The sequence below is a fragment of the Rattus norvegicus genome, chromosome 15 (assembly GCF_036323735.1).
Source record: "Rattus norvegicus strain BN/NHsdMcwi chromosome 15, GRCr8, whole genome shotgun sequence".
Taxonomy (NCBI): Eukaryota; Metazoa; Chordata; class Mammalia; order Rodentia; family Muridae; genus Rattus; species Rattus norvegicus.
In genome coordinates, this window is record NC_086033.1 from 39,613,473 (window position 1) to 39,629,068 (window position 15,596).

A 15,596-nucleotide genomic window follows, 5' to 3' on the forward strand; every position below is an offset into this window, starting at 1 on the left:
GCGACTGGGGAAGAGTTGAGCCCAGACTCAAGCATTGATTATAGCAAACAGAAGCGGTGTGTGTGTGTGTGTGTGTGTGTGTGTGTGTGTGTGTGTGTGTGTAGCTGAAGAGGCAAAGGACAGGTCTAGATCCAGATGAACAGATGGACTGACAGACAAGTGGCAATTCAAGCAGGCTGTGTTAACAGCTTAACCGTGGACGCTAGCTGTCCTGAAGTCCCTGGGGCAGTGGAAACTCTCTGCCTGTTGGTCTCTTGGTGCTCACACTTGGAGGTCCGGTAACAGGTTGCTGGGCCATCACCATCTCAGTGTTTCGGGTCCTCTGCTTGTGGGGTCCAGGGAAAGATGTTCTATTCTCAGTCTACTGTGTTCACAAGTTCTTGGGTCTGTTTGCCTGATCGGGTTTTAATATGTGCAAGTGCGCACACGGCCCCGTCATCTTGCTAAATGCATAGGACACTGCAGTTCCATTTTGAACTGCTAACTATATAAGGTAGTATCTTTTGACTTTAGGAACGTAACATATATCTGTCGGTCTGTGTGTCTGTCTGTCTTACAAACTGGACAAATGAGGTTGGAGGTGGCGTTGAGAGCATATTGCATAAACTGATGGCTTTTTCTTTTTAGATTGTACTTGTCCTCAGAAGAGCAGATTTGGGTCTGTTTTGAGGATAAAGGATGACTGAGTCCACAACTGGATAGGCACATAACCAGCACCATTTTCCAGGCACACCCATGCAGCACAGACTGATCAAACACTGATTTCTAGAAGAGAGTGCCACATATCAGCTTACCAAGGTGAATTGAGATTTAGGAGCACATGACGGGGTTGGGGATTTAGCTCAGTGGTAGAGGCCCCGGGTTCGGTCCCCAGCTCCGAAAAAATGAAAGAAAAAAAAAAAAGAAAGAAAGGAGCACATGGCATCTTAAAATCTTATCAGGAAAAACAGGCCCGAGGACTTAGCTCATCAGGCTGAGGAAAGGGTCCAATTCTCTCATCCTGGCTCCGTAAGGAGGAAGACATCTTTGGTGTTTTGAATAAAATCATAGATCCATTGGGGGTGGCACTATTAGGAGGTGTGGCCTTTGTTGGAGGAGGCTTGTTACTGGGGGTGGGCTTTGCAATCGCAGAAGTCAATCTCTTTCCTGCTGCCTGTGGATCAAGATGAACTCTCAGCTCCTCCAGCACCATCTGCCTGGACACTGCCATGTTTCCCACCTTAATGATAATGGACTCAACCTCTGAAACTGCAAGCCACCCCAATCAAATGTTTGCCGTTGTAAGAGTTGCCATGGTCATGGTGTCTCTTCACAAAAATAGAACCCTAAGTAAGACAAAAGTGAAAAGGAATTAAAGAAAAGCTTAGGGCCAGGCCTGGTGGTGCACACCTTTAATCCAGGAACTCAGAAAGTAAGAAGACTAAGTTCTAGGCCAGCCTAGTCTGCAGAGTGAGTTTCAGAACGGCTAAGCTTAGGCTGTGAAGGAAGCCATTGAAAACAAAGCTGATAAAGGTGTAATTGAAAAAGGTCCAGGTCCAGCAAGCAGCAGAACTTGGCAACTTTGGCTAATGGCTCTGTCTTTAGAATCAAGGATAGAAGAAAGGAGTTATAGACTCTCCCCCCACAACTAGAGAAAGCCTCTGAGGCCAGGTGTATGTCAGGGGTTTCTCTGAATTGAGGTCTAGAGTGGCCACTGCATGAAGCTATGAAGGTGAAGCCTGGGTTGCCTTGGAGACCACAACGTGTTGGAGGTGCCAGGCCCACATCTAGCTTCATCACTGTGATGGCCCCACTCACCTGTTGGTGCACCACTATCTGTGTGCATTAAGGACCACTCACAGAGCACACCCAACTCTTCAGGGTCCATCTTGCTTTAGTACCCACATCTGATGTGGCTTGAGTTGTCCCCTGCCTGTTTACCTGTCTAACCTGCCGTTCACCCACCAAATATTGGTTCACCTGGACCCAGTCCTGTCCTTTCTCCTCAGTAGCTGAACTCAAGTCTACAAATCTGCCCTGACCCTCTAGGCTGACTTTGCAATAGACTGAAGCAGAAATGCTACCCCACTGTGGACGCACCACCTAGCATAGGTTGAAAATATCACAGCATGCGGTGTATGTTTGTGTGTTATTGTATGTGTGTGTATGATATGTACATATGTACCTGTGTACCTGTGTGTATACATGTGTGCCAGTGGATGTTCATGCACATAAATGCACATGCATGTGGAAGCCAAAGGTTGACCTGAGGGATCTTTCTTAGTCTCTGTCCTTCTATGTCTGTCTGTCTGTCTGTCTGTCTGTCTCTCTCTCTCTCTCTCTCTCTCTCTCTCTCTCTCTCTCTCTCTCCAGGCTTTCATGGGACTGTGGTTCAGGAATAGATCCATGTGAGAATTCTGAGTGCTTGTGAGAAAACTTCAAGAAAACAAGAATCTTGTGACTTAGTTTCTTCAAAACACAGAATTGTTCCTGGAGTATGTTTTCCTGCTCGCCTCGGATGTGGGGGATGGGTGAGCTTACTTCAGATACTCATTATTGCCTGCTGGTGTCATTCAATTAAATGTTTATGGCTCTATGGGAAAGCATGTCTTTGCCGTGCGTGTGCAGCTTGTCCTTGTAAGTACATTATATTCATGTGAGTCTTCTTAACCCTCAGAGTGTAAATTGTCTGATGTCCTGAATAAATCTGAATGAATGAATTGGCTCCACTCTTCCTAGTCCCAAAAGCAGTGACCGGATTCTCACTGAACCAGCAATTCATCCCACACCATTTATCTGCTTAAAGCCCTCAAAGAGTCTTGAAGATATGGTACCAACTTTTTAAGACACATGCATTCCTCAGTGTTACCTGATCTCATGCTGATTTCTATTTAGCTCGCTGGTCCATGTGATCTCTGTTACATGAAATTATATGAAGCGAGGAAGACAAGTGGAGGCAGAACCTGAGGCAGTCTCCAGGGTGAGAATGGACAATGACCAAAGGGATTATTCCTATTTTATCTCTATTGCTTTAATAAGATATCCTGACAAAAATCAACTTAGGCGGGAAAGAGTGTTTTTTAGCTCACAGTTTCAATTTATTGTCCATTATTGTGGAGCAGTCAAAGAAATAGGAAGTTGAAGCAGCCAATCACAGTATAGCTACATTCAAGGGCAGAGAAATAAATACGTATATGCTCACTTGGGCTCAACTAATTTTCTCTGCGCTTATAAAGTTCAAGAGTCTGTTGAAGATGTGGACAATGAGAAAAGCTGTTTAAAGAAGGCGAGGTATAGGATAGCTCTGTGCTTCTGGTCAGTTCTGCTAAAGAGTCCACAGTGCTCTAAAATGCACAGTTTTGAGAAAAGAGTTGGACAAGCAAGGTGTGATTTAGGCAGGAGGCCACAGCTCAGGGGCAAGAAGGCTCTCGCACTAATACAGATCATAGCATAGAGATGGGGTAGGCAGTGAGTGGCAGAGCGAGCTGGAAGCTGAGTAAGGAAGAATGCTGGAACCACCCTCAGAGGTCCATCAAAAACACCTGCCTGCCATTCCGCCAGACATTCTGTTGTTTGGTATTGATGAAGTCCTGTTCTTTAAAGTCTCCTAATTGCTCTAAGGGCCAGCCAGGGTCATCCGCCACTGCTGTGAAACATTGTTGCCCATGGGAAAGAGCAGGTTTAACTCAGAGACAACTGAAGTAACAAAGCAAAAGGTTCACCTCTGTCAGGGAACGTCCTTCATCTTTCCTACGATTCCTTTTCCTCAAGGGTGGTTGGCTCTCTGCCATCAGCTAGCTCAGTGCCAGGGAGAATATATTGTGGTCTGGCTGGAATTTTCTTCATGACCAGACTCATTGCATTTGCTGACTTTTACTTCTCTCTTGGCCATTCCCCTTCTTTGACGAGTGTTTCCCCGTGGCAGCCAGAGTGCCCTAGAGACAGACGGATTCTCAGCGTGGCTCCTCATTTGCTGTCTCCTAGACATGCTGCTGCCAGAGCTTGAATCTCACTCTCAGTTCTGTGTCATAAATAGCCATTCAGACTCCACACAGAGCAGGATGTGCCCTTTCCCTGTGAAGGGCATCGGCTGCCATCTTTGAAACCTGTTGTAGGTCCTTGGCTCCTTGGCCACATACCCTCTCAAATGCTAGTAGTTTTGTCAGCTTTACTTCTCGGAATTGGTTTTCTCTGTTGCTTTTGAATGGTTTCCTGACGTCTGTGTGTAAACAGTTTCACACTGTGGATCCTTGCTGGAAGACTGATGACCCACATTTCATTGCAGGGGTGAGTGGGGCCTCCTAGGTGTTCGTCTAAGCTACCTAACAGCCCTTCTCTGTGCTCTTTTCTGGAGCCTTCCTCTCGTAGGAATAATGGGTTTTCACGAAGTTTTAGATGCCTGAGGCTGCGTGATCTATAAACAACCAAATATCCTTTCTCATGGTCCCGGTAGCTGAGAACAAGATGCCAACGTGTTCGGGTCCTGGGTTAGAAAGGTGGCTTCTCATTGCTTCTTGAGGAAGAGCAAAAGGTCAAAGGCTTCCTCTGGTCCCTTCAATCAGAGCACTCATTCCAGAGGGGTCTATCCTCATGGCCTCTATACCAGCTAAAGATCCACCCATCTAGCTGTACCATACAATGGAAGGAGTGAGGTTCCAACCATGCACTCCGGGAGAATAAGTTCAATGCACAGACACGATGATCTCACCTCCAGGAAAGCCCAAGAATAGCAAAGAGTTGAGAGTGAAGTGGTGGTGATCATTATACACACCCCTGTGCACCAGACCTTCAGGGTGCTGAGTCCTCACTGTCTCCTGCCCCCATGCTGGGCAACAGATCACTCTCTTGGGGATACCATTCTCTTCAGCTCCCCTTTACGCCCAGAAGTATGACTGAAGGCTTTGTCAATTTTGACCTTGGTTTCAACCAATAGAATGTAGTATTTGTTCTGCATTCCCATGGTGACACCTATGAGGCCTCTTTCAATAAAATGATTATGTTTAAAAATCACATCCAGGCTGTGCTGTGCAGGCACATTGCCACTGGTGGTTTCCAGTAATACAGATTCAATTTCTCTATGGGGAAGGCAAGGGACAAGTTCTCTAAGTGGCCATACAAGAGACCTGTGTGTCTGAATCCTCTCCCCAGGACTTCACAAGTTTTCTTTCTTTGGCCTCAGATCAGCTGGGTTTCTCAGGAAAGAGTTCTTATTCCCTGGGCCGAATCCAAGTGCGATGTGTTTTGATATATTCCTGGCATTAGGAACATAAATGGGACCATGAATAATGTCTGTGTTCTGTGGAACATCAGACAATGAATGTCCCTACCATGTTAAGGTCAAACTGCTTCAAAGCATCCCCAGAACATACCAGATTGCAACTGGTTTCTAAGAAGATATTTAAGCTTGCCAACAAACTTCCAGGACACAACCAGTTATTGGGATCCAAAATATACACCAGGAGGAATATCATTCCAAGTATTTTTCTGTTTATGTCATAATTAAAAGTAAAATCCACCTGTTATGGAAAGAAAAGTCTTTTTTGCTTTAAGAATTCAACATTCATCAAAAGTCTTAGTTTGGTTCTGTTCTCCAGCTTGACACTCTCCTCAGACAATATAGGCACTTGTTGTTTGCTCAATAACTAGCTTGCAGACAATGACGTCATATCCCTTTATTTACGCCCTTTCACTTGTCAAAACTGGCTTAAAATGTTCTTGCTGAAATGTTTCCATATTATACTAAATTATGTTGGTTATTATTTTTTAAAAATTTACACATCAGCGTTGGAGAGATGGCTCAGTGGTTAAGAGCACTGACTGCTCTTCCAGAGGTCCTGAGTTCAATTCCCAGCAACCACATGGTGGCTCACAACCATCTGTAATGAGATCTAATGCCCTCTTCTGGTGTGTCTGAAGACAGCGACAATATACTCATGTAAATAAAAAAATAATAAAAAAAATGTACACATCAACATGGCCTCAGAGAGACTGACTTAAGCTTTCCATCACTGAGCTGATGTAGGCTGAAGATCTCTAATGCAGGTGTCTGAAACTCATAATGATCCAAAATCAAAAACTTTTTAGTGTCCATGTATAGCAGTAAGTCTGGTGCTTTGTGAACATTGTGCCTGTCAAAGTTTGTATCTTGAGTGTCCCCTGGGACCCACAGGTTAAAGGCCTCATTCTTCACTTGATGGGGAGATGGTGGCACGTTTAGGTGGTGAAGCTCGTAAGAGGGAAGTTGGGCCACTTGCGGACACACCTTTGAGAAGAATATTGGAACCCCGACCACTCCCCCTTTTGCCTCCCAGCTACCACAAATTGAGCAGCTTCTTGTCACGTCCTCCTTGCCAGAGCAAGGTCTGAAAGTCTGGTCCTAAATAAACCTTTCCTCACCGTAAGTTACCTCAAGCATCTTGTTACACTGATGCAAAGCTGAGCAACACAGTAGGCAAACTTGCTTTCATGGACAAAGTAACTTAAAACATTCTATCAGGTTACCTGCAGACTGTGTGCAATGTGTCTCACATCTAGACTTGGGTCTCATCCTCAAGATGTCTCTATGTATATGCAAATATTCCAATCCTACCTCCTAGAAAGCCCCTAAAACTATTCTGGTCCCACTGTCTGGGAGAAGAGATATTCAATCTGCAGCTATCTTTCCATTTTCTGTCTCCGCTGAGCTAGTCTCCTGTCTAGAGAGTGTACAGTTCTTATCCTAAACAAAGTGATAAGTAGGTGCTTTGGGGTCTCGCTATCCTCTCACACAGACTGCAATGTGAAGAGGGGGCAGGCAGGGTTGGGCAGAGGGAGCTGGATGCTGAGTCAGGAAGACTTACCCTCAGGAATGCACCAACCCCCTGCCTGCAATTCCTGCAGACATTCTGTGGTTTAGCATTCTGAACTCCCTGAGCTCTGCATTCTTTTCACCCTAAATGATTGCGTTGCAGAATAAGGCATTAGACTCAGTGGTTACTGGATGCTACACACAAATCCCGACCCTGGTGTGGCCCTTACATGAGGCTCACACATGCAGAGCCACCTTTGTCATCTATGAGATAGACGCTTACCCTTAGGGGTGTGGACGTTAGAGGACAACTTGCAGGAGTAAGATCTTTGCTTCCATTTGTGGATGTGTGTCAGGTTGGTCTGGGGCTGCTTGCACCAAATGCTAAACTCTGTACCCCAAGATCTGGTTGCTCCAAGACAAGGGGATCCTCACGCATACCAGCTTTTGTTGTGTAAACCTTGCTCCCAGGTTATCTGTGATTGGTTAATAAAGATGCCTACAGCCTGGGATGGGCAGAAGAGAGAGGGACAGAGCAAAGCTTCCTGGGCTTGGAATCTCAGGCAGGGACCATGAAGAAGAGAGAAAGAAGAAAGAAGTCGCCTTGGGGTAGGTGGACAGTGAGTGCATAGCCATGAGAGACGGCCTGGTGGAGTAAGAGCTGCCCAGACAGAACACAGTAAATGATATCTTGGTTATAGTCAGGGAAGTAGACAAAAAGCATAGAGGATTGATATCTGTCCAGCTCTAGTGCTTTAAGGCTTATTGTAAATGTAAAGATTTTTGTGTCTTTTATTTGGGAACCACATGGTCCATATGAGATAGAAACCCCCAAATAATATTTTCCACAGCAAACGTGGATCCGGGATCAAACACTGTCACCAGGCTGTCTGCAAGCATGTCCTCCTCTTGCTTCTTCCGCCCCGTGTCCCTGGATGTGAGGCCTCTTTTCTCTTGATCAGGATGGATTGATTACTAGCACTCATTTACACAAGAAGAATGTCATTTGTCTAGGATGCTATGACATGACAGGAGGCTGCTTTGGTACCCACTCTGAAACTTACCACGGGCTCTGGCATAGCCTTCTACATATTATCCAGGGGTCAAAAGCCCAGGGTATGGGACATGTGGATGAAATACAACAGCCTCACTATCTGGTTTCAGGGAGAGGCTGGGGCACTGTGATCTACACCTCATCTTCTTCCTGCACGTACATGAGAGGTCATCCGAGAATTAATTGATTGGATATTTACATCGAACCATTCAGACCAAGGGAGGTTTGTAAAGAAACAGAGCCAAAGGGCTAGTGAGATAGCTCTATAGGTAAAGTGCTCACTGTAGAAATCTGATTACCTGCAGTTGATTCCCGGAACCCAAGCAAAGGTGAAATACAGAACCGACCCCTGAAAGTTGTTCTCTAACCAGGGCACACACGCTCCCCTTCCCTACATGTATGTCGTATACATACCATGATGATGATGGTGCTGATGGTGATGATGGTGATAGAGGTGATGACAGTGATAAGGTAATGGTGATGATGATGGTGATGGTGGTGATGACGGTGATAGTGATGATGATGGTGATGATGGTGGTAATGATGGTGGTGGCGGCGGTGGCGGCAGCAGCGGCAATTATACGTATTTAAAATATTTTACAGGAACTCCTGAGGAAAGAACTGAAGTGTGCCCAGGAGAGCCAGGCAGGAGGGTGGGAAGTGCCCAGCAGTCCTTTCAACTGTTTCCAATTAGTCTAATATTTAATTTGGTTTCAGTCCTCCGAGGGGATGCTCAGGACTGAGACAGCCCAATTTAAACCTCAGCATGTGGACAGGCATGGTTTCTGAACACTTCACATTTGCTGTCTCCTCTCTCCTCAGGTCACCGACTACAGTGAGTGAATTATTAATCTTAGAAAGGGGGGTCAGCCAGGTGCGGTCCCTTTTTTTTTTTTTTTCAGGGACAAATCCATGAGAGCCATAGATTTGAAAGGGGACCTATGGCCTCAAGCAGTTAAGAAGCATTGAGTTGATATTCCTGCTTTTCCCTCTCTCTCCTTCTTTAACAGGACATTTCCCTCAGGTACAGCAAAACGACATTATAAAGCACAAACTGGAATGCAGTGACGTCATTTCCTAATTAAGTGTCACATCCAGGAGAGTGACTTTTGAAAGTACCTCAAACCGGGGACACCGGAAGAGAAAACATACCAGGGCCAACACCAGTCCCGTTGGGTTCACGCTCTGTAAATTCAGCTACAGGAGGAGCTAAGGAAATGGACATTTTAGGATACAGTGTTTGCACAGGTCACATTCTACGACACCATTCCAGAAAAGCAACAGAATTATGTCCACCTTTTTGTTTCAGTGGAACTGTATCTGCCACACTTAGCCTACAGTACAGGACTTCAAGCCCTGTGGGACAGTCTAACGTGGCTGAGGTCTAAATGATGTCTGCTAAATTAAAGAATTCCCGGGGCTGGGGATTTAGCTCAGTGGTAGAGCGCTTGCCTAGGAAGCGCAAGGCCCTGGGTTCGGTCCCCAGCTCCGAAAAAAAGAACCAAAAAAAAAAAAAAAAAAAAAAAAAAAGAATTCCCAAGCTAACAAAACACTGCTAATTCAAATGTAAAATGTGTGTGTAGTGTGCCTTCTTGTGTGAACTGAGTGGTTAAACTTTGTTCTCTGAGTGGTATTTTGACAGTTTTAGTAAAAAGCAAAGTTTTTGGTAAACACTAAAGTTTGTTTTCTCCACTACAGTTGGCTGTGGATTCCTAAGGTTTCACTCAGTGGATCATCAGGAATGTCTCCCCCAGCCCCTCTCCCAGGCTAACGTTTCTCATAGACCACAATGGTGGTTCAGAGCCCTCTCTGCATGTAAGTGCCACATCAGCTAGGATTTGCGTGTAGCACCCACTAACGTCTAATGTCTTCTTCAAGACATCATTTAAGGCAAAAAGTATGCAGGGCTCAGGGAGTTCAAAATACTCCATGTCAACATGTGATTTTCAAAGTTGACAGGAGCTCCCAGTGTGGAGGACACGTCTCTCAGGCAGCCGCCACATTTAGAGGGATACATTGTTAAAAAAGGAAGCTCCCACACCTGGCTGAGCATTCCCGTAAACTCTCCCATCTCTCGAGTGTGTTTCTTCAGACTGACGGTGTAGGGTACTGTTGGTGGTTTACTCAGGAAGAGTCACCCACACAGTCTGCCGGAAATACAGTTCTGCACTTTACAGGTTTGTCTCCTTTCAGAAACATCAAGACTGGGTCCTCACTATGGGATTTAGAATATCACTTGAGGAGTGGTTGTTTCTCTGATAAATTGAGATCACACTGATGTTTGTAAAACTCGGGATGTCTATCTAATAGGATTCAGAAGCAGCATGCATTCCTAATGCAGCATGCAAATACATAAGCGCCAACCTTTCGAGGTAACTGAACACGGTTGGGAGACGTTATTAAGCCTGAGATATAACATTGGTCACCAGCGTTTTGGGGACACTGGTTTCTTTCCAAGACCCCAAAGCAAACCTGCGGAACCTTTGCGCTTAGTGCAAACTGCTTACCCAAAGTTACCTGCGGGCTCCTCTGCAAATTCACGCACAGAACAGATTCCCTCCATTGTCTCACAGTACTCAGCACTCACACGGAGTTAAATCTCATCTCTGAGTGTACAGCAGACAGCAGTCTTCTGGCAAAGCAAGGCCTCGGCTAAACTTCACTGCAGCCCTCCCAGTTCTCCGTAGAGGAGCGGGTTGTGCAGCCCAGAGAGGAGGGGGCGTCGGGGCGGAGGCAGAGGTGGACAAGAGGTCCTAGGAAGGCTAAAGCTGGACTGGAGCCTTACCTTGGTGACCTTGATTAGAGAAGAGAGCAGTTTGTGCTGAGCGACGGATGGTGGCCGTCCACTTTACGCTGTTGTGCTTTGGGGGTCTGTGGTGCAAACAGCCCTGAATTCCCCTGCTTTCCAGACACAGACACTTTCTTGCTCCGGAGCAACCTGGACTTCGGTTGGCGCCTCCCTGCCCAACATCTACGTTGACAACTCTGCTCCAGGTAGAGTGGTCCCCGATGCCGGTGTACACATCCCAGGGGTGCTGGTCACAGCTTCCCCAGGACGGGGGATATGGGGGGGGGCGTCACTGCACACCCTGGGAACCCAGCCGCCGTCACGAGTCGGTAGCGGGACCCATCACTCTTTTTCTGACCTCCACGCTCCTATAAGTCCCAACAGTGCACACGGCCCGCCTGCGCCCCGCCCGCGACGACCCCTCCTCGAGGATGCTGCGAGTAGCTCTTGCAGATTTTCTCAGCGCTCCCCCTACCCTAAGAATCTAAGCGCCTCCTCCAAGTGCTTCCCTCAGCCACTCTGCATCCCTCTCTACCCGGGCCAGGACCCCAGCATCACCTTTCACCCCCTCTACGCTCTCCACGCCCCTCAGGAATTTCTGCGTCTGTGCACTGACTCTTCTCTCTAGGTTATGCAGCCTGACTCCTCAGCTCCTAGTGTGGGGGGCATCAGGCCTCCCACTGCCTGAGCCTTAGCTTAAGTCCCTGCAGCGGCGGTGACTCAATTTGGGGGCTTGCAGCAAAGAGGACCTGGAGCCATCCGGGGTCCCATCTCAGCCGGGTGCAATGACCGGTGGCACACACCCCCAGGTTATCTGGGTTTTAAGGGGCTCAGGTGCAGAAGGGTTTTCTTTTGCGGTCTTTCCCAGGCTGCTCTCTCCAGAACTTCCTGCATCCGCTTAGCTCGGTTTACGTTCCTTCTTTAGCGCTCCTTCTGACAAGCCATCGGAAGATGCCCCGACGAGTGAGAGATGACAGTGGCAAAGGTTTGACTGCTCAGCCAGTAGTTGGAGGAGCTACTTTATTGTAATTTTCTCCAGGCAGGAAGGGATGCTGTGAGCTGTGATTAGCGCCTGACTGTGTTGTTTATTTATCTGTGACACCCGTTGGGGGGCACCACAGGACAGCCGGGTGCCGTTAGCAGTTTCCTGCGACTAGCCTGAATGTGGGAAGCTGCTCCACGAATGCATGTGAGACACTGATCATCACACGCGATCCCGGAAGGTGCATGCTAGAGAGGTTTATGATTTCAAGTGAGAGAAAAAAATGCTCTCTCCAAAGCTACTGGTGACATTTGAAATGTTTCTCTTGTGATAAAGTGGAAATGTCTACCCTTTGCAGCTCAAATGTTTACAATTTTTAGATCACAGTTTAAGAAATTCAGTCGGTTTGCTGAAAAAGTCCGGTGAACAGCTTCACTGTAGCGATTGCGCAAAACGTTCGGTCGGTCAGCAAGACGGTCTGCTTTTGTTTCATTTATTTTACATCTCCATTGCAGCGTCCCCTCCCTCCCCTCCTCCCACCCCTCCCTCTCACCCCGCCCTCCCCAATCCTTCCTCCTCTTTCCTCAGAAAAGGGAATCCTCCCATAGATATCAACTGGCCCCAGCATATCAAGTTTCTGTAAAAGTAGGTGCATCGTCTCCCGGAGGCTAGATAAGGCAGCCCAGTCAGGGGAAAAGGATCCGAAGAACAATCCCACCCCCCCCACCCCCCAGGAGTTTTCAATTCATTCCAGCATTATTGGGCCATCTATGTCTGACATTTGAGGCAGAACTGTGGGGTAGAATGACCATGTGCTGGATATTGGGGGGATTATTCCTGTATAAGAAAGTAATGTGCCTTCCAACTCAGCTGCAGTGGGTGACAGGAACAGGTGTGTTACTCATGGAGGTGGGAGGAGAGGCTATGGTACTGTGGGGGTGGGGCATGGAGGTGGGAGGAGAGGCTATGGTACTGTGGGGGTGGGGCATGGAGGTGGGAGGAGAGGCTATGGTACTGTGGGGGTGGGGCATGGAGGTGAGGGGAGAGGCTATGGTACTGTGGGGGTGGGGCATGGAGGTGAGGGGAGAGGCTATGGTACTGTGGGGGTGGGGCATGGAGGTTGGAGGAGAGGCTATGGTACTGTGGGGGTGGGGCATGGAGGTTGGAGGAGAGGCTATGGTACTGTGGGGGTGGGGCATGGAGGTGAGGGGAGAGGCTATGGTACTGTGGGGGTGGGGCATGGAGGTGAGGGGAGAGGCTATGGTACTGTGGGGGTGGGGCATGGAGGTGAGGGGAGAGGCTATGGTACTGTGGGGGTGGGGCATGGAGGTTGGAGGAGAGGCTATGGTACTGTGGGGGTGGGGCATGGAGGTGAGGGGAGAGGCTATGGTACTGTGGGGGTGGGGCATGGAGGTGAGGGGAGAGGCTATGGTACTGTGGGGGTGGGGCATGGAGGTGGGAGGAGAGGCTATGGTACTGTGGGGGTGGGGCATGGAGGTGAGGGGAGATGCTATGGTACTGTGGGGGTGGGGCATGGAGGTGAGGGGAGAGGCTATGGTACTGTGGGGGTGGGGCATGGAGGTGAGGGGAGAGGCTATGGTACTGTGGGGGTGGGGCATGGAGGTGAGGGGAGAGGCTATGGTACTGTGGGGGTGGGGTATGGAGGTGAGGGGAGATGCTTTGGTACTGTGGGGGTGAGGGAGGTTGGGAAAGAAGAGGACGCCTGTGCTGAGTGGCCAAGGCAATGTATCAGGGACTGTCACATCTGTATATGGATTTTATGCTCCAAGTTGGTGGGTTTTGATTTCAGAGTCAGGTTCGGTGTGAAGAAGCAAGAGTCTGGAGTTGGGAGATCATTTGAACAAGCCTGGAGGGCTGCCCCACCCCTCTTATTCTTTAGTTGAAGGATTTAAATGACCTCATTTAAAATTCTAAATCTCCACATGTTTATATAAAATCTTCCACCCCAAATTTGGTTGATTCACTCAAAAAGCAAGCTGTATGCTCCTCCCCAACCCCACTGGCTGCAGCACACAGGAGAGCAGCCTCCCCCCAGCACACACACACACACACACACACACACACACACATCACCTAGGGAAGCACAGTAGAGCTGGCCCTGGTGGGGGGGACACAGGTGAGGCAGCCTCAAGGCTATAAACATGGGTAGCTGGCCGTGCCCCTCACCTGGGCAGCATGGGAGAGCTGGCCCAGATGGTGTGAGCATGAGAGAGCTGTCAGCCTGAGCAACTCAGCTACTACCCCAGACCCAGATCCAGGGCTTTGAGCTGGTCCACCCCAACATCTACCCCATCTATGAACTGCCGGAGTGTGTGAAAGGGCCAGGCTGGCAGTCCACAGCTGCAGTATCTCCATTACACAGGGCAACAACAGGATATCCAAAAGGAGTCCGATGACCCAATACTGATGATGCAGCAGAAGCTGGAGGCCTTGCACCAGACTCACGGCAACGATCTTTTGCAAGAAAAGCTGTTTGGGCAAAAGGGTGTAGTGTGTGACCCAGTGTGACACACTGCAGTGTCCACAGTGAGCTTTTTTGTGTTTTGTTTGTTTGTTGTTTTGTTTTTGTTTTTTAAAGTAATTTATTTATATTATTTAATTTTTTTGTTTTCTTTGGGGGGGGGTTCAAGGGTGGAGGGCAGCTTGAGGGATGGGAGATGAGTGGGGTTGGAGTGCATGGTGTGAAACTCACAAAGAATCGATAGAGTTCTTAGAAAGAAAAAAGAGAGAGAAAGAAAAAGTTGTTGGTCAAAGCTGCCTAAGGGACTCTCAAAACATACAGCCTGTTGCCACTGGCTTTGGTCGCCCTCTAGAGCTAGACAGTAAGTCCCTTCCGCTAAAGACACCATGCACTTCAGAGCCCAGAGAGCCCCTGAACTGGGACTGACTTGAATGCCTCCCTCCTGAGGGCTAGCTTTTTGTGGTACTGGAAGGGGTCATGCAAACTTCCAAAGGAGGGAGGCAACCCAGTCCTACCCGGCCATGATGCTTATGGACCACATCAACCCCCGGTATGGTATAACCCCATGGTGCAGTAGTGGCATGCATCCCTCGTTGGTAACCCCTGGTTCTCTGACTGGATTTGAGACATCTCAACAAAATAGAAACCATGGCAGGTACTGGAAGCCCAGCTACCCACTCAGTGCGAGTGAAGTGATGTATATTAGAAAAGAATCTACAATCGCTACTTTATTAAACCAGCATAATCCTTCAACAACCTAAGCGTGTCTTCATACATACAGAGAAGTAGGTGTTGGCTCCAATCCTCATCAATTAAACTTCTCTTTGCAACAGATGGAGAACATTACAGAAAACAACAATCAATAAAAAACGCAGCTGTGGAGCCCAGGCCCAATGAATTCATTCACAAAACACTTCTGCACCTAAAACACAGGGAACACTGGGGAAAAAGATAAAAAGACTGAAAACAGACTGACCAATAGGAACAGAGTTTGATGTGAGGATGTTTCCCTGGTGATGCCAAAAGTTACACCCATAAATTCTTACCATCGTGATTGCCCAAGAGTGAGGTAACCAAGGTCCGCACAGATGAACATGCCAGACTGGGGAAAGGCCCACAAGGTCGCTGCCCTACACAACCACAGACCACTAAGGAATGCTGGGAGCAGGAGAAATGGTCTGCCCCAGGGAAGGCACACCGATTGCTATCCAACACCAAAGATCAACCCTGAAAACATGCATCTAAGTAACAGTAACACACAGAGCAGCCTCTATTAGTGATATATATGCATATATGTGTAAATGTGTATACAGATATGCATGCAGTAACAATACAAAAAGAAGAGAACACAAATTGTAAAAAGAGAAAGCAGAAGTATATGTTAAAGGGAGGAAAGGGAAGGAGAAACATTGTATTACAATCTCAAAAATCAATTAACACAATACAGAGGAAAATCCTATGGTATAAGCCCTCGAGATTAATCCTGTTCACCTGTGGGCACTTGGTCACCTCATGGCCAGCTTG

At 47.8% G+C, this 15,596-nt stretch overlaps 1 long non-coding RNA gene across 2 annotated transcripts; it reads right to left on the reverse strand.

Moving 5' to 3' along the window:
* Positions 1–3,053: 3,053 nt before the first annotated feature.
* LOC120097004 (uncharacterized) lies at positions 3,054–12,039 on the reverse strand. 2 transcript variants are annotated; one of them, XR_005494001.2, is made up of 4 exons: positions 10,606–12,039; positions 10,338–10,452; positions 8,235–8,429; positions 3,054–7,970 (listed from the first exon to the last, which is right to left on the reverse strand). It is a non-coding gene; the product is annotated as an uncharacterized LOC120097004 (long non-coding RNA). The 2 variants fall into 2 exon arrangements; XR_010057929.1 differs by having other exon boundaries at positions 10,328–10,452.
* Between the last annotated feature and the right edge of the window lie 3,557 nt (positions 12,040–15,596).